This window comes from Erithacus rubecula (genome assembly GCF_903797595.1).
Source record: "Erithacus rubecula genome assembly, chromosome: 16".
NCBI classification, from domain to species: Eukaryota; Metazoa; Chordata; class Aves; order Passeriformes; family Muscicapidae; genus Erithacus; species Erithacus rubecula.
This window is the reverse complement of record NC_136668.1, coordinates 11,302,552-11,325,951: the sequence shown is the minus strand read 5'-3', so window position 1 is coordinate 11,325,951 and position 23,400 is coordinate 11,302,552. Positions and strand designations below refer to the sequence as shown.

General features: G+C 48.6%; 1 pseudogene across 1 annotated transcript; it reads right to left on the bottom strand.

Annotated features, from left to right (window-relative positions):
• Positions 1 to 5,208: 5,208 nt before the first annotated feature.
• LOC306808853 (neuropeptide Y receptor type 2 pseudogene) lies at positions 5,209 to 12,333 on the bottom strand (annotated as a pseudogene). The gene is made up of 2 exons (XR_013777840.1): positions 12,166 to 12,333; positions 5,209 to 6,582 (listed from the first exon to the last, which is right to left on the bottom strand). The product of XR_013777840.1 is annotated as a neuropeptide Y receptor type 2 pseudogene (transcript).
• Between the last annotated feature and the right edge of the window lie 11,067 nt (positions 12,334 to 23,400).

Here is a 23,400-nt window from a genome sequence, read left to right as displayed (position 1 = left end):
GCTCTGCTCTTCTGCACCATGGCAGAGTTCACTCCCTTTTGATCCTGCTCCCAGTAGAGCCAACAATCTACCCCAGGTTACATAAAGAACATATAACCTCCAGATCTCCTCCACGGGTTCCTCTTCTCTTGAATATCTTGAAATCTTGTTCTCTCCCCAAATTTCCTTCTTCCACACACCAGCAAGAAGCATCATGTGACTGAGCTGCTTGTGAATCTTGAAGATGAGCAGTGTCTGAAAGTTTGTGGCACATTAGCAGAGAGACACAGTGACAACTCCATGCCTGTGCACTTCAATCAGCTAGTTATAAACAAGAGGGTTTCTCCTCTAATGTTCCCAGTCCTTGCTATCACACTGGAGAGGATTGGACTAATGAAGATTTCCTCCTGTGAGCTCCATGAGGCATCTACACTATTCCTTCTGAACTCATTACAGTGAACAGAACATAGACCAGAAAAAGCATTCTTTGCTGGCTATAAATCATGAGTGACACTAAGGTATTGCTATTAGCAGCAGAAAAATGCTTTCCTCCCCCAACCTCATCCAGCCCCGTGTACATACAACACTTTGGTAAAGGGTGATGGGGTGTCTGGATGGAAAATTAAATAGAGGTTGTGTTGTCTGAAGATAAATTGGTATCTCCCTTGGCATGAGTGACTTTGTCTTTTTCTGATTTGTCTTTTAACTTAAAAAACACTGAGACTAGAGATAAGGATGAGCTTTAAAACCCTAGCCTTTGTCCCCTCCCAGGCTCTCCTGAACAAGTCTTGTCTCTCAAACGAGCTCAAAACGAAGATAAATGTTCTGGCAGTAATATGGAATATTATTTTTGGCACTCAAAGAATCTCAGGCTAGATAAGGGAAAACTGAAAGGAAGACAAAGGTCTGTTTTTTTCAAATGTGAGTGACCAAATTCTGCTTACCCATATGAACCCAGAATCCTTTCTTTTTTTTCCCAGATTATTGCAGTAATTCCTGATTTTCACCAGAGCAGCTGATTATAGGGCCTTATTTAAAACCCAGCACATTCAAAGACTCAGGTGGAATCACACAATAACAGAACTGAAAGACAAAGGCATGCACAGACAGTGCCAACTCCCCAGCTTGTGCCCAAAGGCTAATTTGGTTTCAGACCCTGCTAGCTGTAACAATGATAAGATTAACACCTGATATCAAGGGAAAGGCTGAACTGTCTGAGACCTCCTTCAGCAGAACACAACTGCTCCAGCCCCTCTGGCATATTAGCATATGTTAGAGGAATGGCATCTTTCTTGGACTAGTATGTATTTCCCTATAGAGCCTTTGTACAAAGCTCAGAGCAGTGTTTCTGCTGATACATTTGTGGGTATGTTGAATAAAACATGTGCCATTTGACATTGTTTGCTTGTGCTTCCACGGAGAATGGGAGAGGGCACCTATTACTGAAGGGCAGAGAGCCATGAGAGGCTGAATCTGGCTGATCAAGGATCAGGATGAAGGCAAATGCAGAGCCTGTCACATTTTGTCACATTTTTGATTCTGAGAGAGCCATGACCAAAGGACCTGGCTCACCCTGCACTGATTGCAGTGCCAGCTGTATATATTGCCTGAAGACAAGACATAAAAAGCCCAAACCTTTGCTCTGTGTACATGCATTACCTCATTACAGACGTGTATGCTTTGAAAATTAAATGGAAAGGGATTTTCAGAATAAGCTAAGTGTTTTAGAGCAAAAAATTTTAGTGCTCAGAAGGGCTCCTGTGTCCAAAGCACAGCCTGTCCTCTGCAAATTTCAATGTGTTTTGTCAAGGCTGGAAGTTTGATAAGAGATTCTGGTTCTCAAGAGCTCTTAGAGCATCCTGTTCTAGAGAACCACAGTTATTGATGCTGCTGGTTTTAAACTAAGAAGTTGTCACATCTCAGCTGTTCTTGGATTTGACTGGCATGTGAGGAATGGTTGCATGGAATAGCTAGAGGCATTGCCACCTGTTGTATCTATTCAAAGTTAATAATCTTCTAGGCAATTAAGAACTGTTCAGTGGTACATTTTATAACACAAGATTTGTATGATATGACCAGAAGGAGCATCCTAGCATAAGAAATTGGACATCTCTAAAGGAATTCAGAATGTCCCTCCTAAAGGCTGTGAAATATCCTCAGGTCAGCTCAGAGAAGCAGCAGATTGAGAAGGATGTCAGCATGAATCAGGAAGAGCCTGGAGGGAATTCATTCAGCCACCAGGTACAACACTGTCTTCCAGATAAGCTTTGATGAAACGCTCATTGATTTTCATTCCTGTCACCATGTTTCCAGCTCTGTAATGAAATACCTCATCCCTGTCAGCTGTTGTGCCATGGCAGGAGCTGTTCTGTCCTGTGTCAGGGCCAGCTCTGCAGAGAGGAACCCGGCTGGCCAGGCAGTCACAGATGTGCCTTTGGCAAGGAACAGGGAGTGGGAAGATGACTCCAAGATTATCTGTAACAACTAAAGGATATGACCTTGACACCCACAGAGCAGAGTCATACCCTGTCCTGAGCTCTAAATAGTTCAGAAGCTTAAAAAGCTGCTGGTCTTTGGTTTCATGGATCTGATCATGGCAGTAAGGCCATCTTTAGCAGTGTTAATATTTGAGGAACCTTCATCTCCAAGAGATTTCTGTTTCATGGAAACAAATTAATTCTTGTCTTCTATGCAGTCACAATAGTCAAAACATACTCTTTATCTGCTCTGATCACCCTTTGTTAACAGCTTTGCTTCCTTGCTCCCTATCTTCTCTTGTTCTGATTGGTACTGGACACTAAGGCCCCTTTATCTCAACAGAGGCATCATATTTTTCCATGGGAACATGGATGCACAACTTAAAGCTGGTTTCCTTGCCAGCAGTGGGTGTGGAAGGCTGTAACTTTTCCAAAGTCAAGTTAAAAACAGCGAGCTCACTGGCACAAATCTATCAGTGAAGCTGCACAAGTATATTAAACAGAGCAAACAAGAACTTCGCTGTTACCTTTCAAGTAAATAGTTTCTCCTCCTCAGTTTGCTCCAGCATAAAATTCTCTCTGCCCTGTACATGCCATTGCCAGTACTAATTTTTGAAGAACTTGGATCTGTTTATTTATTTATCCATATTTAGTTTAAAAATCTGGGCTCAAAATTAAACAGTCATTCATAATGTCATTATCTGCCTTGCTCTGCAGTTAGATACCGTGTGTGGTGCCACAGGACAAAACCTTTGGCGTGGCCTCTAGATGAGCAATTTAGCTCCTCATCCATCTTGTCTGGCAGTATGATTGTCTTCCAAGCTTGCACTGCTAAATTTGTTATTTTACTCTGACTTATATTATTGAGTGTTAAATCACTTTCTGAAGTGTTTATTGGTAATAGCTGAATTCTTTCCACCCATTCGAGCTACTTTTGAAACATAAACATTCCGTGTAACTTGGAGCTTGATGGAAAGGTGGAGAGAGTTCCTCAGGAGGACAGATTGTAGAAATGACCAGCCCATTAAGTAGAGGCAGAATTTACAGTGCTGTGGAGGAGAATATCCTCCCCTTTCCATCAGGATGAAACAGCAAACTCCCACTGCCACTCCACAGCACTCACATGAGGAAGGTTAACTTGTGTCTTGGTTCTCCCATCTTGGCCTGTCAGAAAGCAGATGATCTGTTTACTACAACACCAGTGACTTCCTGACAGGATCTTCACAGATCCTGAATCTCCCTGGACAGAAAGCCAGGCTGTGATCTGCAGGGCCAGGTGCTGAGGAGGTTATTAGGCATCAACATGGCTCTGCTTCCAAGTGTGCAGTGTGGTCTGCAGCCCCTCCCTGGCACTGATGTCTCTTGGGAAGGAACCAGAAACAACTTTCTTATACCTATTTAGGAAAATGGAGCAGAGGATCAGAGAGCAGAAATAAACAAAGGGCTTAAAATCTAGTGTGGCAGTTGGAAGCTGAGCTGGAGAACAAAGGCCAGAGGCAGGTCAAGCTGGAGACAAGGCAGAATTTCAAATAAACCCTTTGGCAATTGATCTCTTGAGGACCCAGATGTGACAGCCCAGCAGCCTGATCCAGGCCCGTGTGCTCAGTGCTGTAGGTCCTCTTACCTCTTGCCCTTGCTTCAGTGAAGACCTACAAATCAAAGTTTTTCTTTTCATTTTATTTTTAATGAGGAGGTCTGTTGAGTCTCTTTCCTGCATCTGGGAGTTACTTTCCAATCTGATGAACACTGACTTTTAGAGATGACACCAAGATCACAGTAGCAATCAAGGCTCCTTTGATGGCAGAGCTAAAAATACACTCCCCAGCTGACAGAAGCCTTCAGGAGGAGAACACAGAGTTTGGTTTGAAAGAATACATCTTCCTTACTCTTCATGTCTTCTGCCACATCTGTGACAACCATGCAAGCAGGTTATATCTGTCTTCTGAAATGAAGCACCCATATACAGACCCATATTACCTCCAGCCTCAGCAAGGGGAAAGCTTTAAACCCTCTGAGTGCCTTGGAGAATGGTTTCATTGGCAATTTTTTGCCTCTCTGGTCATGTTGGCATATGTCAAGTTATTGTATGGCAGGAGCCACATCTTAGGGTCTTTAGCAGCTTGCCTTTGCCAATCCCTTAGGAAAGGAAAGAGCTGTGGCAGCTGATAAACAGGGCTGAAATTGAACCTATCCACTTCCCTTCCTGCTCTCCTCCCTGCTAATTCCAGGGTGCTGGCACACAAGTCCTGGCTAATGAGGCATTCCCAAAGCCCTGCTTCTGCACTTGTAAAGGAGACTGTGGTAAGTAGTGCCACTGCCACCTCCTGGGCCTTCTGGGGACTTGAGCACATCCCATGGATGTAGATTTATGCAAATATTGGGCAAGAGATCACAGATTACCCAACTTCAATCTGTGCCAGCCCACTCTCTCCCCAGGACAGAGGAGTGATGGCACTAACAAGCAGGTGTTTGCAGAACAGGTCTCTCTCCCCTTGGAGGCATTAGTTAAAGATAGATCATTAAGCTTTTGGGTAGGAGACATACAGATGAACAATCACAAACAGTATCAGCTGCACATTTGTAATGTGTAATGTGTCAGGGGGTAAAAGGTTGAGCAACCCACTTTGGCAAATGGCAATAGCAAGAAGGGTGTATTTTTCTGGCTAAATGAAAGCCTTCTCTGTGTGTTATTTTTTCATGTGTTTCCATGCATAACTTGAACGCAGTGAAAGGAAAAATTAATTTCTTTGGTCAGACAAAAATACACCAGATTTATTGTTTTGAGAGATACAGGGGGTATTTCGTATTTCTACATGGCTGCTGCAGCTATAATTGGCAGCACAATGTTCTGTCAAATAAAGGCATTCACCCAAGAATGTCTCTGGGTGCAGCCAGCCTCAATGCTGGAGGTGGATGTCCCATCCCTAAACCTCTGTGGGCAGTGCTCCATTGCCAGGAGTCTGTTTGATGCTCCCATTTAGGGTGTTGGCTCTGAAGATGTAAGACCTGCCTCTAACTGAGCCCTCAGTGTGGATGCTTTCGGGCTTGTTCTGGCAGCGGAAGAACATGAGGAAGCCGTTCCTGTAGTTCTTGTTCATCCATCCATAGAGCAGGGGGTTGACAAACGTAGAGCACATGGCCCCAACGTGGAAGACAGTGTACAGGAGTTTGTACTCATGGAAGATAAGAACCAGATCAAGATCGATGGCAAGCTGGAATATGTGGAAGGGGAGCCAACAGACTGCAAATACCACAACTACCATCACGAGCATTTTGGTTGTTTTCCTCCTCCGACACTGGTTTTCATTCCTAGAAGTGGGACTGACATGGTTTTTCAGCTTGAACCAGATCCTGGTGTAGGCATAACAAATAATTACAAGAGGAAGAACATACTGCAGGAGGAGCATGGACAGACTGTAGATGGTGGCATCTCTGTTGTTACCAGAGGGCCATTTTTCTGAGCAAACAGCCATTTTGAGGTTAATGGATGGGATTTCCTCGTACCGGTACTCCCTGAAGATGGCCAGAGGCCCTGCTAGGACAGCTGCTGCCAGCCACATGACAGCTATGATGGTGAAGCTGAGCCTCTTGGAAATCCTGCTGTCCAGGTGGAAAACAATACAGCGGTACCTATCCAGGGCAATCACAGTCAGGGTGAGAGTGGACACGTGGACACTCAGAGCCTGAGCATAAGGAACCAGGTGACAAAGGACAGCTCCAAACTTCCACTCGTCCAGCAGGGTGTACACTAGGGTGAAAGGCAGACAGAGTGTGTCCACCATCAGGTCAGCCAGGGCCAGGTTAGCTATGAAGAAGTTGGTGACAGTCCTCATGGTCTTGTACTTCACTATGATGTAGATGACCAGGGAGTTTCCAATGAACCCCAACAGAATGATGAGGGAGTAGGCAGCAATCAGGATGACCTGGACCCCCAGGATCTTGGTGCTGTCCATCATGACACTGCGGGACCCAGAGAGATCCTGGGTAGGAGTGACAAAGTCCTTGGCATGCCAGCCATGTGGCAGCTTCTCATCCAATGTTGTCTTCTCCACATTGAATGTGCTGTTGGCTCCCTCCAATGGTCCCATGCCTGGCCTGAGACTTTCCATAAGGAGGAAAAGGAGGTCTGGAACACAGACATAGCAGAAGTGAGAGCCCAGGTTACAGTAATCTATGAATGAGATTTACTTGCCTACAAAAATTCCCTAATGCCTTAAGAACTAGGAAAGGAGATAAACAAGGTACTCTCAAAGTCAAGGTGTTCTCCACCTTCCCAAAACAATTTATTTATAGATTGTGCACTGGGTTTTTTTCTGTTTCTTATTTCTCACCTCTCCAGGTGAAAATATCTGTCCCCTCTGCCTCTGCCACTGCTCCTGCTAGTGATGCTACCACCCAATCCACCCAGTACTGCCTGCTCTCCCTCCCAGTAATGTGGGTAGCAAAACTAGTGCCATTTTATGAGCCAGTCTCTATGATCCAATGTCTCACGTAGTCATTCCCTGGCCCTCATTATCAGGCCCTTGAGGTCCTGTGAACCAACCAGACAAACCAGTTTTCTTCTTCCTACCTCTGCCAGTCTCAAGGTTCCCAGGCATCAGGCAATTGTTGCCTTCCTTGCTGGCTTTGAAGGCCACAGGCACCCAACCAGGCAGGTGTTGTTTGTGTCCCCATCACAGAAGAGAGAAGTGTGACAGCACACAGAGCACAGTTACAAGTCCTAAGTAATGAACTACTGGACAATGAGAGCCATGGACCCTATGGCCAGGAGACACCTCCACCATGCTGTGCTTTCTCCAAGGATTCAGTGATTGGCTCATATTCTGTTATAGAATTTTTGAGTCTAGATTATGATTGTTACAATGATACAACAAACCATGTACTAGGATTTGGCCTGATCTGAAGAAGGTCCAAGTGATTATAAATTTTAAGTTGTGTTATAAATTCTGTATTACTTAGGTGATTAGAAATCATAAATTATTTATAAATTCTGTATTTTGCTATTTGTAGATTGTACTATGTTGATTCTGCTTGTAGAAATCCTGTGCTGTTTCAATCATAAATTCTGCTCTACACTAATCATAATGCCCTGATAAAGAAACAAAGCTTTAACTGTCACCATGATTTAGTGCCCTCTTCATTCTGCCAAGGATCCCTAAAAGAGCCTCTCTGTCCTCTCAGTGTTGGTGACACCCAGGCATCCGCTGGCTTAGCAGAGGAGGGAGCTCCTACAGGGACATGCATGTGCAGGGCATAAACCACTGGAGCTGTGAACAAGCCTCCCACAGAGCTGCTGCTGAGCATCCAGCACAGCCAGGCTGAGAGCCAGAGCCCAGTGTCCATCAGCCTCCTGCCACGTGGGGATGGCTTTGGGAGCAGGGAGCCCCAGGGCCAGACTGGCACAGCCTGGAGCCCTGGCTGGCAGTGGGTGCCACTGGAACAGCAGTGCTGTCACAGCAGGGTGTTCATTGAATCCAAACACAGCAGGAGGAAAGCCAGCTCTGTTGCTGGCTCCTCCTCAGCCTCCGTGGCTCAGAATTGCTGTGGGCTTGTGGAGAGGGCTGGACACGGCCTCTCACATATCCCCTCTCCCCAGCACTGTGAGTGGGGCCCCACTCCCACTGCAGACTTAAACAAAAGTGAGCTAAAGTCATCACTCTGCCCAAGCAGGGAGGTCTGCAAAGCATTGTTCTCTCTGACCTGTAGAGAGGAGGGAAATGCTCTTTTACAAAGGGAGGGAGGCAGAGGGCTCAAATGAAGTGGGAGTTAGAGGCAGGCTGCTGGGTATCTTCTCAGGCTTCTCAAGAAAGGAACTGGAGTTGTCCCAGAAAAGATGTGAGCACTGCTGACTGGGTGCTGGTGGGCTTCCTGCAGGTCCCATGCAAGCCGAAGGTTTAAGGACAGCCTGTCCTTGGGAGGGGAGAATCCTTTGCAATTACATTGCAACCTAAACTAAAACATCTGCTTGTCCTGTCACCCCTCCTCAGAGCAAGGGCTGTGATTCCCCCGAGGAGCTGCTCCCAGGAATCTGCCAGGCTGGCTGCAAAGCCAGGACCTGCACAGGCCCAGCAGAAGTGCTGCCTGCAGTAAAACCACCCCTGCTGGCACCTTCCCCTCTCCATGTCCAACTGTCTGCCTAACACCTCACTCTGCAGAATGATTTATGCCACTGGGTCCTGTAAATGAGATTGTTGGGCTCAGACACCATGAGATAGTGGACACCATGTAACTACTGCTAGGAGGGTAGGAAGCAGAGGGGAAAATGGGTGGATCTGCTAGGATCTGGGTTTGTTTAAGGGTGATCTCAGACCTCCACAACACCCCTGCCCCAGCCTTAGAAAGACCAGAATCTCCAGCTTCTAAAATGGGAGAGAGGAGCCCAGAGCCATGGCATGCAGTGGTGCAGTGGAAAGCAGAGCAGGGGAAGTGGCACAGCCACAGCCTCTTTGGCAGAGCCTGATCCCCTGGCAGGCACTTGTGCTGCAGCTGGCCCTGAACAAACCCCACTGCCAGGGGGGTAAGGTCAGCCAAGGAAACAGCAAGTACTAGGGACACTTTGAGGGACTGTATTTTCCCTGCTTGCCACCCATCTGGGATTTAAACCTTCTGCATTGTCCAGCATTACTTTATCATTTGTTATTGCCTTTTCTGTGGCTTGCCTGCTCCATTTATCTTCTGTACCCAAGTCCTGGCACCACACCAATGGACACTCCCTTCTCTTTTTCTCCATCTCATCCACCAACTGGCTGCCAGTTCACGAGCTCACATCTCAGCCTATTTCCTTTTGCTGGAGACTGGCAGCTACCCACCCTCTGAGAGGAGCCAGGAACATCATGGTTACTGGAGCTGCTTCACTTCCTAACAAAATGCCCTTAATGGAGTTACTATTTGATTTCGTTTGTTTTGTTTTTTCTCCAAAAGGGAACTATTACAAATCAATTAAGACATTTTAATTAAGAGACAAAATGATTATAATAAATGTCCCCACTCCAGGGGCTGTCTGGAGGTCACTGGGATGCTGCTAGGAGTGGACTGAGGTCTGTTCCAGCAAGTAATGGAAGTGCTGGCATATGTGTATGCTGCCCAGTGACTGACAGGCCTGCCAGACTAGATGAAAAAAACCTTGGAGCTGAGAGCCAGCTGCTTTTGGGGCAACAAAGCAGCAGGAGAGACCAGGAGGAGGCAGAAATACTATCCAGGTCCTTTCTTCTGTGCTGAGTTGTCATGAAGAGATGCAGAAACAGGGTGCTGCCTGTCTCAAGATAACCCTAACCCTCACTCTCTGCTCCAGCTGAGGTTCAGCCTGAGGCAGGGCTGGGACCCTGGGATGGCTCCCAGTGAGACAGAGCTGTTCCCTGTGCCAGCAGGCTTCAGTCTTTGGGAAGTGGGGAAGCACAGAGGAGTCCTTCACCCAGCATGCTGCTGTCAATGACTAGGACAGTGACAAAGTGACAGCTCCAAAATCCATTCCTACAGAGGGCCTAGAACAGGTGCCCTGGGGCTTGTCCACCTCTGTTTCCTGGGGTGCCCCAGCTCTCCCACCTCCCTGATGCAGCCCCAGGCATTCAGCCAGACTGGAAGAGGCACATCCAGACCTGGAAGAGCCATCTGTAAAGCCTGGCAGGGTCCAGAAAGCAGGGCTGGAGCTGTGGGCAGAGGGCTGGAGAAAACAAAGCCTGTTAATTAGAATTTGTCTTTTTGTCCAAGCAGTGAGACTGGAGTCCATGGAATCAAAAGGAAGGAGTGAAGGGACTTGGGCCAGTCTCTGCTCTTTGGTTAACAACAAACCCTTTCTACAGCCATGCTGGAGAACTGAGGCTGATGGATACTTCTATGCCTTGGCTCACTGATTTATTCTGTGCTTATCCTTCCTCCAAAGCAGCTCAACTCCACCAAATCCCTTAATCTCCAGCAGCCCAGCCAGGAGCACTGACTCATCTCATTCCCAGACCCATATCCAGACAGACATCCATGACAAGGAGGTCTGAGACCATCCCTCATCACTAGAAGCTGGTGGTCATCCTGGGATAAGCCACCTTCTACCACCTTCATGTTCCCTTCCAACACTCCAGAGGCAGCAGTGTTCAGTGTCTGCCCTCCACAGCACAGCACTCAAGGGAGGACAGCACAATGAATGGGGATTTGGAGGTTTAACCAGCCTGCCAAAGACCACACAGCACATCCATGGCTGGGCTTGGGCAGAGCCAAGTTTTCTAACTCCAGCCTCCTGTACTCACCACCAGAGAGGACTCAACAACTCAGCATAAAACCTGAACATAGATCCCAGGAACTGCATGAAAATGCAAAATATGATTGATGGAGGGGAGTAAATGCTCTTCTCTGTGCAATGAGCAGGTTTCAGGACCATCTCCAGTGAAGAGGTGATTGCCTTGCTATGGTACTCCAGCAAAAGGGAAGACTCTCTGACCTGCACACCTGCACATCTGCTGCAGCTTTTTAAGTTATCTCTCCAGCTCAGGGCCACTGGTGCAGAAACCTCATGGCATCAGACACTCATTGCCACCCAGAACGGCTCCAGTGGGACCCCAGCATAGAACTGGCACTGGGAGACAAAGTGAAAGCATGAGGAGATGCACCAGGGATTCCTTGTGGTTCCTCACACTAAATATTTTTGTGTCCCTGCCTAGGCTGGAGCCATGGAAGACTCTGAAGGGAATGAGGCAATGAGGATTCCGTAATCACCCAGCTCAGGACAGGATGAAAAAGGAGGTGATGAGAAGGGATCTGTTTGGCAGGGATACATGCCTTGTCATGGGAATTTATGCTACAGGCAGCAGGGGGGAGCACTGCAGGGCCTCTGCCCTGTGGGATGTGCCATGGCAGCAGAGCAAGGCTGGCTGGGACACAGGGATCAATGGGTGACACTATGATGGAGACACACCAGTTGCTGCAGAAAAGAAGAAACAGCATGGTGGATGGATCCTGGTTAACCTGGGGAATCTATCACCTCCTGAGATTTACAGAGTCTGGGGTAGGTGAGACAGAGGAGCAGAGAAAAATAACTCACTAACAGAACAGGGAGAAAACACAGTATCCTGCTTTGGGACTCACCAGAAACTCTGTAGGTGAAATGCATCTGCAGCAGGACTATAAGAGGATTTCTCTGTTCAAGGACTAACATGCAATGGGTGCTGAGGGAAAGCAAGCACTGATTTTCCTCCTGTACCACATACCCCCTTTTGCATCTCCCTCTCTGAGGACACTGATCTGTGGCAGAGAGCTGAGTGCCAGCAGCGTGTGCAGTCCCAGCACAGAGGAGCTGACAGAGGTTTGCACCAAGCCACGGGGAGGCAGACTGCAGGAGAGATCAGGATTTCTCAGACAGCCACGCACCTCAGCCCCACACCTGCACCTCTGGAGCTGTATGTGCCCAGATTCTGCAGCACCCTGGAGCAAGCTGCTCTCCTGACTGCTCTCACTCAGCATCCTGCTTCCCACACTCCCTGCCTTTGCTCAGGGACCTTTCAAAACTCTCCTGCCAGTATCTCTTGTTTGCTTTCTCTATTCCAGCTCTCAGGGCTGTCAGTCCCCAAATCCAGTTTCCCAAAGATGCTTGGACTTTTTTTGCCTGAACCATGTGGCACAGGTAACACCTGGTCCCACCTCAGCCCTGCTGCTCAGATGAGCCCTCCCTGACCCACCTGCAGGGGCCAGAGCATCCTCCTCCTCCAGGAGCCAAGCCACTCACCTCCAGTCACGGTCTCATCACTGCCCAGGATGGAACACTTGGTCTTCTCCACTCTCTGGAAGTCAACCTGTGGCAAAGGAGTGGAAAGCACTTTTCTGCAACTGTCCTCGGAGAAGAGAGGAAGTCAGGTGAGGATCTGGGCTGCTGGAGAATGTTTCATTGCCAGGAGCAGCTCTGGAGCCCGTCCCTAGCACGGCAGAGCCCCCCTGGCAGGGTGACTGACAGCCCCGTCTCCCAGAGCTGGATGCTCCTGAATGAGGGAAAGGCACCGAGCGTGTGTTTAACAAACAGCAATGGAAAGGGGGAGGGAGTCTGCTGCTGCTGTTTATACAGTGTTCAGCCACTGAGGGGCTTCTTGCATCGAGCAGAGAGAAGCTTTTTCACCACATCCAGTTTCCTCTCCAGGGAGAAGTGCTGGGAGCTGGAGCTCTGCAGGCTCCCTGTCCATACCACAGACCCTGGTGAGTGTTATCTGCCCTCACTCCACAGCTGCCCCAGTTCCTCAAGCTTTAAACTCATTTGGACTGGCACAGCCATGCCCAGAGGGGGATCTCCCCTGCAGCAAGAGGTCTGCAGGTCCTGCAGCTCAGCAGAGCTTTCACAGACCTCCCTCCACCCTCCTCTGTCTCAGAGTTTGCACAGTGCAACCTGCAGCTGTGGCATGGGACTTCAGGGAATCCGGAGAGACAAACAGAAGTAATGCTGAAAAGGCTTAACCACATGAATGTGGCTTGGTCTGCTCCATAGCCAGATCCATTGTGGACATGGAAACTCAGTGGCTTTCAAATTTAGGATGCTCAGCACTGTCCACACACCTGAAGCATGAAAGGAGAGACAGAAAAGCAGCATCCTCATGTCCAAATCTGCAAAATCCAAGCTTGCTGAGCCCAGGAAAGCACTCTAAACACACACAGGGAAGCAGATAAGCACAGATAAGCCCAACCTGTTCAAAGATTCTGCCCTCAAGGAGAAGTTGTGTGCTCTTAGCATAGGATTTCTGACTCGGGCAATGTGTGAATTTGCAGTTCATCTGAGCTAGGAGATGCTCCCATAGGCTGAGGGGATGGGCATCTCTCCTTGGCTTTGAATACCTGCAGCTGGAATTCTATCAGAGAAGTCTTGCTCTTTACCCCTCACAGTGAACTTTGGTCTCCTTTTCATTGTGAGAACAGAGACAGGGAGGCTTTTCAAACACTCTTTTGTGCCAAAAAGTCACAATATACCAGGAAAAAAGAAAGCATTCCAATGGCTCAGCAGAAAAAGAGGAATAAGAACATTCTTGAAATCACATGGAAAGTGACACTTGAACCCAAGACTTGGACAAGAGTCCTCATAAGTCCCATCCTTCCCCCTCCTCTCTCTATCTCCCCTTCAGAAAGGGAAGAACTAGGCATGAAATCCACCAGCTGTGCTAACTGGATTTTTGTGGGAGTTTCATGTCTTCTCCCCCTTCATTTTCCCTACGGCTGTTGATTTAGCTGCTCAGGAAACTGGGAGTGGAGGGAAGCAGGACAAGACAAAACTGCTTAGAAAGAGCCATTGCTGTCCCTCTTTGGTCTGCAGAGAGAGGCAGAGAGCAGCTAACACAAAGTGAGTGGTGCCTGCTATTCCCCCCATTCCTGATGGATGGAACTCCTCATCTCCAGGGTCTTCAGCAGTGGAAGGTTGATTTCAGCTCAAGTTTCTTTTTTTCCTCCTTTCTCTTCTGTGTGAGATTTTTCTTACTTGCTCCCCAAATTCCTTTTCTACCACTCCCCACTCTTCTCTTACCAGGGCTGAAATAAGATGCCTGGGGAGAAGGCAATGATTGTCAGGAGAGAGATTTGTGCAGCCTGAAGCTGTGAACTTTCATCAGGACCATAGGGTGAATTCCAGTCATTTTTGGCACATGGACTTTGCTGGATGATAGCAAATCCAAACTCTTAAATCATGGATTAGTCAGTGCAAGTCCCCAGGATGTCCTCTCCCACGGTCTGAGGGGTCCAGTGGAGCACCAAAACCTGCAAAACATCACCTCAGCTCTTGAAGCAGACAGAGCAGTGCAAAAAGGTGCAGTTGAGCTCTCAGCACACCTGGACTGTCATCCCAAATGGCACCCACCAATCTGGAGTTTGATGCCCAGTCCCTGGGTGCTCCCCAGCCCTGTCCCTGCTCTTCTCAGAGCCACAGACACAGGCTGCCTCCCAGTCTGCCTAATCTCCCCCAGCTACAACAGAATCACAGCCAGCAGTGGCTGCAGCACAGCCTTGGCTTCTCCACAGGGAGGGGACACCTGGTGCCAGACCTCTCACACTCCTGGTGGGCTCAGAGGAGCACTCTTGGGACAAACTGCAGCAGCCTGAACACCAAGGTGCAAAACAGCCTCCCCACACAGCTTACAGATCCCAAAGCAGCTGAGCCCCAGCCAGCAACACTCTGAAGGAGGAGGGCTTTGCCTCCCCCACCATACAAAATGATGCATTGCACTGTCCTGGGGTGTGGAAGCAGCCCTGAGCAGAGATGCCAGGGCCCACTGCATGCCCTGCTGTAACCTCAAGCCTGAGGTATTTTCACACACAGGCTGGATACCCACAAATGCCTGCACAGGAGTCCCAGGAGCCTCATGTCCTTCCAGATATGATGGGATCATTCAAAGGATCCTTGCAGCTCAAAAGCCTTTCCCAGTGGTTGGGCTTTCATTAGGCAAAAGTGAGCCTGCTCACCCGTGCTTCTGAGAAATACAACAATGAATTTTGTACTCCAGGGAGCAAAAATGATGTCAAAAGGCTGAGAAATGGGGCAGAGAAGAGAGCTGTCTTTTGGCCTGTAATCTGCTCTGCCTCAGTGAGCAAGCAGGTCCTCAGTCTCATACCTTGCAGCTGTAAGCCATCTGCTGTAGTTTAACTTCTGTCAGAAAGGAAGGTGGATTATCTGTTCACTCCCTGGGAGGAATCTCTAAGAAAACTGTTACCAAGGCTTCCAGATGCTCTGGTTCATCCTGCTTCATCTGGAGCAGCAACAGTGACATACTTTAAAAAGCAGCTTTTCATTTTTTTAAACATCTGTTTAATTCCACCTGCATGTAACCAAAATATTTCCACTGCTCCTTCCTGAGGTGTCATGGCTGTGTTTTCCTGAGCAGCCTTCAAAGTATCAGCAAGTTTTGGTAACACAAAAGCCCCTTTTCCATTTGAACCCCAGAGTTCACGGATGCAGTGGATTTGGGAGTCTGATGCATTTGGGAACTAAATTAGCCACAAAGAGACTCAGGGGTGGGAGGGCGGATTGAAAGTTCTCTGTACCTTCTCTGAATTTTAAAACAGATTCTCACTTCCTAACAGCTTTTTGTCCCCATGTGAACATTCCTGGAATTAATGAAAGAGCAGAGGCACCATCAGGGAACAAGGTTTGGCTAAAATACCTGAGCTATCTGACCTGATAGTGTCAGTGAGAGGCACTGAAGAAGCAGCAGGAGAGAGGAGCCATAGGGTGGCCTGGGACTGGCCTGGGTCTGCCACAGCTCTGCTCACCTTCAGGGCAGGCAGAAGTCAGAGATGTCTGCAGGATGAGGGTAGTGAGTCAGGAAGGAGATAATCATATAGAAAAAAGATTAACAGTACTTGTCCTGCTGAACACATCACCACTTCAACTCCTGCCCCACCAGGGGCAAACCCACAGGGCTCCTTTCATTAAGTCAGTTAATGCCTATGAGGGTTTATCCCTTCCTTCCCCTTCCCATCCCTGGATCTCACTCTGCCACACAAAACCCCCTTGATCATCCTCACATCAGGACAGAAGGACTCCAGGCAGTTTCTCCAGGCAGACATCAGCACTGCTGATGCAGAAGCCCAGAACTGGCCTCTGCATTTAGCTGCCATTTCTGCAAGTCACTGCACTCAAAGCTTTGTTAATTTATTAGAGGGTTGCTTGTTGTTTGTGTACTGAGCCAGGTAGAAAACAGCTTCTGCAGAAGAGGATAATTGCAGTCAGATAAGCTCTTTAGAGCCAGGATTGCAAAAATACGATATGATGTAGACCAACAGTTGTCTGGGTAAAATAGAAACATGGATAAGTTTTTAGGCTGGAACGTGTTTCCCCCATCTATCACAGACTCCATGTCTGCCTTTGGGCAAACCATTTGATGTATCTCAGTTCTCTGTACATAAAAAACGGTGATAAAAATGCTTCACTCTGGCAAACTCACCCCTGGAGCAGAGGACCTGGTGCTTGGATGTGCAGCAGTGGCAGCTGCTTTCCCACTTTGCCCTATGGGATTTCTTTCTAAGTTGCCCATCTCATTTAAGCTGTGTGTTCTGTCATCAAGGTCTTGCTCTCCCAGACTGGATACTCCTGCTTCACAGTCCCACAAAGAAATTTTTGCCCAGGCTGTCACTCCTGAAATGACAAACAGTGCTATAATTGCTGGATTGTGTGATGAGAACAGGCAGAGATGGATGGGCTGATGGCAGCCCCAGCCTAAACTCTTCCAAAGTGTCAAGACTCAAACTGATGCAAGTGGCAGGAAAATTCAGAGCATGACTTGTCTTCTATGGGCTTGGTGTTGCCAAAAGGCACCAGGTATGCAGGAGCTGGGATCCAGTGCTCAGCACCACCCTAGCAGAGCAGGATCATATCTGCTGCTTCACTGCCTTGTTCCATCTTTTCTGATCCTGTGGGGACCCACATCAGCTGTGGACAGGCAGCAGGTTACCTGTGCCCTGCTCAGCTCAGCAGTGCTGGGCTGGCAGCAGCATCCACAGGAGGGTTAGATCCACTTCTGATAAAAATCCAGGGATTTGGTTGAAAATCCATTTGGCTCCGTGTTCCCCAGAAACATGACTCACAAGCCAGTGTCTGACACTGAGAGATAGGTATGGCACCGAGTGCCCCACGGGAAGAGCTGTGTCCCCAGGGTATGAGCAGAGCCAAGCAGAGACCGTGCTGGAAAGCACAAAGCCTTATAAAGGCAGTGCTCTGGGTTTGTCCTTCTCTCAGCTCTTCAGGCGATGAAAAGGACGACTCACAGCCCTAATTAACTGGAACATGCTAATACCACTGAGCTTCCCTGGCCAGCAAATTTGGCACAAGGCATATGGGACACTTTCCAAACAACTGCTCAGGGGAGCGCGTGCCTGCAATTCATTATTCCACGAGCAGTTTCCTCTCTGCCTTCTCTGAAGAGCTCACACAGACACGAGGGAGGTGAGCCTGGAGCCTGCAAATCTACTTTGAAAGCCATTTCGTGCTGAAGAGAGAAGAGATTTATTTCTCCCCAGGCATTTAAGATATTTAAGGTATCAAGGGAAATATGGCTTTGCACAGCATTACCTCTGGGAGCACTCAGTGCCTTCGAGTGGTGCAGCTCATAGTGCTCAGCTTCCCCTGGGGAAAACCACGCTCCTTCAGGGTGACATTCACTCTGGGCAGAAGATGCAGGACCAGAGATTGTGCAATGTTATTTTGCTGCATAAAGCAGAGAAGCACAGCCAGTCCAGGTAGCTGGAAAAAGGGGAAAGGTAGAAGGGCCCTGGTGTTATTCCTTCTTTTGGCAACTGTCCTGGGCAAGGCAGTACCCCAGCTTATTGCCCTGAAAAAGTAGTAGGAAGGACCCTCCTCATCTCCTATTACAAATAAATCAGTTTGTGAGCTTTGGATGGGAAGAAAAGGGCGTGACTTCCAAAAAGATCAATTCATTCCTGTGGTAAGATCATCCCTCTCAGTATTTACTGTACTGGCAAAACCAGAGGCAGGAGCTGCTGCCTCCTGAAGGCCACCACCTACCCTGGCCTCACCTTCAGCCTGGCTCCTGTGGCAGCCCTGGCCTCAGGACTGTTCAGGGCAGCTCTGACACAGAGTTTGAGTGGCAGGGAGCTGCCCAGCCAAGCAGTGCCACAACCTCACCAGTACAGGCACTGGGAGCAGCTCAGGCTTGTGCAATATTCCCAGTTCTCTGCTGGTTTGACCTGCCCCTCGTCCTTGGCATCACCTGCAGCCATCAGCTGTGTGGCCAGGCAGGGACTCTGTGCTTAACAAGGGCACATCTCTCCCTGCTCCCTCCCCACTGCATCCTTTGCAAACATTCGTTGTTATGGTGACAGCTCCAGAAGGAAAATCTTTTTGAGGATCCTTCAGATTTTTTAACAAAGGTACAGCCACTTTAGTAATTTTCTGTAAGGGAGATGGTTATTTCACTCAACAGCAACTGAATTTCTTTCATTTTGTTTCTGGTGACCACTTTGGTGATTCTCAGGCTCCAGCTTTCAGTGTGTGGTGTAAGAAAGTGGAAAGAGGAGAGCCAGGTGGTAAAGAGCTGCTTTTAAATCCTTTTGGGAACACAGGAGGTACCTCCAGGCTGAGGCTGCTGAGCTGTGGGCAGTGTGGAGTCTCAGCTTCTCCAAAATGAATGTGATTTTGGAGCACATCTGCATCTTTCTCAGATAGCAAAGTGCAAAATAAACAGCAAGGGGGACATTTATGCCCAATAGCCTGTACTGTGTGTGAAATGCTGTACTGAGAAATACTGTTCCTGTGGAATCTTCTGCAGAAACATCCCTTGGCTTTTGAAGGCTGCGTGATGGTAAATGAATTCTCTCCATTTCCACTGAATGGACTGAAGACTTTTATATGTGACATCAGTGAGAGAACTGGGCTCTGTAGATGTCTCTAATGCAAGTAAGGAATAAAGCAAACAGCCTCAGCCCAGCCAGGAAAAAGCAATATGGATATGTGATGTGACCACAGGCATGGATTTCATGGCTACTGTGTTCTGACCCTGGAATGTGGATGCTAATGGACAAGACTGCAGCATCCTGAGCAGCCAAGCCTGCCCAGCCCATTTTTATAAGATGAGGTCATGAAGACCTTTCCCACACCCCTCCTATAAAGAGCTGAGGTCAGAAACCTAAAAAAACATTAAAAATCAAAACCTGCAAATGTTTCAGGCTCTGAAGGGGCAGCTTAGCACATCTATAAATGCTCAGCTCCCTGAACTAGACATCCAAGTGAAAAAGAAGATCATTCCAGGCATCCTGCATGCAGTGACCAGCACTGGGCTGGGGGCTGAAACAAAACCCATCACTGGGAAGGCTGAGAGGACAAAGCTGTTCTGGTCAAGCTCATGCTGTGTGTGGAGTGTCAGAGAGATTTCATGCACAGCTCAGGGTAAACAGGCAAACAAAAAAAAAAAGTGGCAGCCAGAAATGTTAATATTTGCAGAAATCTCCTGGTTTTGGCGCCTGGGTGTGGGGAGCTGAAGGATGCTGGTGGAATGCAAACACAGAGGATTCTTGGCTGCCCAGAGAGGTGGCATGGGGAATCTCACAGGGCAGGACAGACTGCCTGACAGGCCTGCTCAGGATGGTTCATATAAGGAGTCCTGGGAGGGAGACAGGGCTGAGAAGATCAGTAGCACATGAAACTGGTCCCCTGGGATTGAGTTATTTGAGCATCCCTGGAGAAAAAAAAAAACCAAACAAACAAAAAAACCCAACAACAAATGTAAAAACCAAACAGAAAAACCAAACAAAAACCCCAAACAAAACAACAACAACAACAAAAACCCCCAAACATTATTAGGCCATGTTCATCCTCCTTTGCCTGTTTCAGACCTTGTTTCCCTCCCTCCCTGTAGTAGGAGATGGATTTGTCCATGCTGATTTCCAACCCTTCTCCTGGATACATGAGGGAAAAAATTACATAAACCTTCAGACTCCTGCCCTCACTTTGCCTGGGTCCTTTCATGGCATGTTTGGGATGGTTTGAACCTGCTCAACACCTCTTGCCATCTCTTTAGGGCTTTTACCTGGACCATGGCTGCCAGTTTATATCAGACAACTTCAGAGGCTCCAAAGCCTTGAAGGCTCTGGCTTTAGCAAAACAGCAATATCATGGGACTGGGAAGAAAATATTGGCAAATAATGGCCACCTCTAGCCACCTTCCTCCTGCAGCTATTTATCCAAAGATACCATATCTTGGAGCATTGCTTCATTTCCTGCTTGCCTTTCTAACCGAGGCCTCTAAATCATGTCCCTGCAGCTGAGGTCACGGAGGGAAGTGTAATATCCATTAGCAGTGATGCTGTTATTACCTTGATTTACCTCACCCCTTCTTCTTTCACTCTTTTCTTTTTGTTTACAGCAATTCCTTTCCACTTCTTCCCCCTCCTGGTCTCAGTGCAGGAAAGAGCTGGCAGGAGCCCACAGAGGCAAAGCTTCCTGGGATGCAGACTGCTTTTGGGGACATGGGGATTTCTCCTGGACCAGCAGCACCCCACTTCTTCCTGAACCAGAGTTGCCAAGGGCAGTGGGAAGGGCTGGCTTCAAGCTACCCCATCCTCGCCCTGATAGAGCCCTTCACCTGGCCTTGTCCAGGTCAGCACAAGGAAAAGATCAACCTCAATTTACCCCTCCTGTCCCACAGCTGGGCACTGCTCAGGGAGAGCCACAGGATCCTCCAGGAGAGATTGCAGGAGAGCAGGATCCAGATGTATCAAAGTCCTCAGAGTCTATTTGCACTCAAACCAAAGCGAAACAGGGAAATCAAAATGCAAATCTTCTTGTCCCCTATGGAATTTCCCTGCCTGCATCTGGAGAGCCAACACAAGGGACTGACACTGGGATCAGCAGCTCCTTCCCCTCGTGTTTCACTGACACCCCAGGGAAGTTCCCCAGCAGCTGGACTCGCTGCACTTCCCACTTCATCCCCCTCCTCCTGCAAGGCCAAACAGTTCCTCTGACACCCATCTCCAAGAATATATATTTATTGCATGGAACAGAGAACAGTGAAGAGTTTTGGACCCAATCCATGTGCTTTGAGCCAAACCCTTCTCAACCATGTCATCCTTCACCTCCCCAGTGCATAATCAAACCATCCAAACACAGCATTCTCAGGTCCCAGCCCAGAACTTGGAGCCTCCCAAGAGGAATATGCTAAAAAAAGAAAGAAAAACATTACATTGCCAACTGAAGTGAGTGCTGAAAAGAAGGAGATGCCAGGAGCACTTAAACAGGAATCTGAGACCGGGGGACGCTCGGGTGTGTGTTTTCAATCCCCAGAAGGGAGATGTGCTCATTGGGAAATGACTGCCACTCACTGCTAGTTTTAGACTTTGTAGCTGATGTCCCAGAAAGTGAAACGGCCGTGACAAGGACATCCCCATCTGTGTTAGAACTTTCTTCTTGGATTGATGGATTAGTGCAGCACATGGTAAAATGCTGACACTCCTCCTTTGGCTCCAAAATCTGCATTTGCATCTGCAAAGATAGAAAGAAGCAATTTTACATGAGCAACAGGTTCTATTGGCAGCAAGGGGAGTTATTTGGGAAAACCTATATGTCAGTGGGTCCAGGACTCCTTTGGGTGCTGAAGGATGGCCTGCAGCACCTGAACCCAAGCTGGCAGCTCCACACCCTGGTGCAGAGCATCTCTTCCATGAGAGCAGCATCCCATGGCAGACCTGGGTATGTGCTGGCACTGTCCAGCCTGGGGGATGCTCCTGCTGTTCACTCTGCACAGAGGGACCAGGACTGTGCTCCAGCAGAGCTAAAGAGGAGCTGATGGGGAAGTTCAACATCAGCTGAGCTGTCCCAAATTCTGCTGTTTCAGGGTGCAGCTCCAGTTACCCAGATATAGCCTCTCCAAACAGTGGGGCTACAGGTGCCCCAGGGAGGCTGTCACCTCCTCTGCTCCATGATGAGGAGAGGTGAGCTCTGACCACAGCACAGATCCTGATTCACAGGGACACCTGTTGGCTTGGGCTGCTGGGGGAACATAACCCTTCACAGCACATTCCAGATCTCTGCTAAAAAGCAATTATTTACGCTTTTACTTCTCTGCAGAGCCTCACAAGTAAAGGATCATGGTGCTGCAACAGGTGAGCCTGGTTCACCCTAGGCTGTGTGTGCTATGCTGGAGTCTTGTCTGTGTGTCTGTGCATAGTTTATAACATCTCCTAGAGGAACAGTGGCAAAGCCAGAAGGCTGGACACAGATGACAGAGCCATTTCCCTCTCAAAAGGATGCATCTAAGCAGATGATTCAGCTGCCATCCAAAATCCACGAGTTCAAAGCCAGCTGTTTCTCAGGGCTGCTGGCACGTGGCAGGAGGATGGGAGGTAAGAGCAGCCACTGTGATGGGCTGGCGCTGGCACTGCTCCCATTCAGCCCTGGCATGTTCACAGGGCCAGAGACAGCCTGGTGGAAGCACAAAGATCTGTTTGGCTGCATGAAGTTACAGCTGAGAGGAGATTGTTCAGGCATCCCTGGATCCCTGTGCTGTCCCTAGGTCCCGTGTCATCATCCCAGCAATATTCCCAGGGGCACTCTTCCATATTGTACAGTGGAAAGGATAAAGGGGCAGCAATGGGAGCAGGTTCAGCCTGCTGGAAACAATCCATGCCCTGTGAGTTCTTGTCCCCCAGCTCCCAGTGAGCAGTGGGGACTGAGCATCCCTGTCCCAGAGCCACCATGGGTACTGGAGCAAGAGGGTGCAGCCAATACCCACCTTGCTCAGAGAGCTGGAGCAGTCCTGAGCCCCTACAATAATTGTGTGGGAGCTTCCAGCCCATTTGGCCATGGCCTGACCTTGTTGGTGCCCATGGATGTCACTTGCTTGGCCAACCAGAGGCCAAGGGGAGTACCTTGCTTGCCTATGGCCAACATCCCCCAGGACTGGTTGCTCCTCATGCAGTGATATTCCAAGTCCAAGCATCAGCACAGGGCTGTGGCTGAGTGTGTGAGCCTGAGAGGTGGCTGGGGACAAGGCAGAGGCCAACACCTGCAGGCAGGGCTGCTGTGGCCATGTGCCAGTGACAAAGCACGTACAGTGCAAGAGAAAGCCTGGGAAAATCTCTCAGACAAGCAAATGAAGACGGGCAGAAAGTTTCTGCACTAATTGCACGGCTCTAATGAGAAAACAGAGCACCAGGAGGAGGAGGGCAGTAGCTGGACAATGCTGGCATGTCGCCCTTTTGGGGCATGCTCTGGTTCTCATGGTGGTTAGGAAGTAGACAGGCGGTCTGTGCAACTGTTGTGAGCCCCTGTATCCCCTCTCCTTTCAGGTTTATTTGCTTTTACTTCTGGTATTGAAAGCTCTTGTGATTTTTCTCATATGTCCACCCGTGTCTGCCACTTCCCACATCATTGCAGGGTCCATTATCAGGTGACCACACAAGGATGACAACCCTTCCTTATTTCCTTCTTTCACTAACAAGCCTGCAGCCCTCGTGATTTCTGAGGTAACCCAAAGCCGTGACCCCA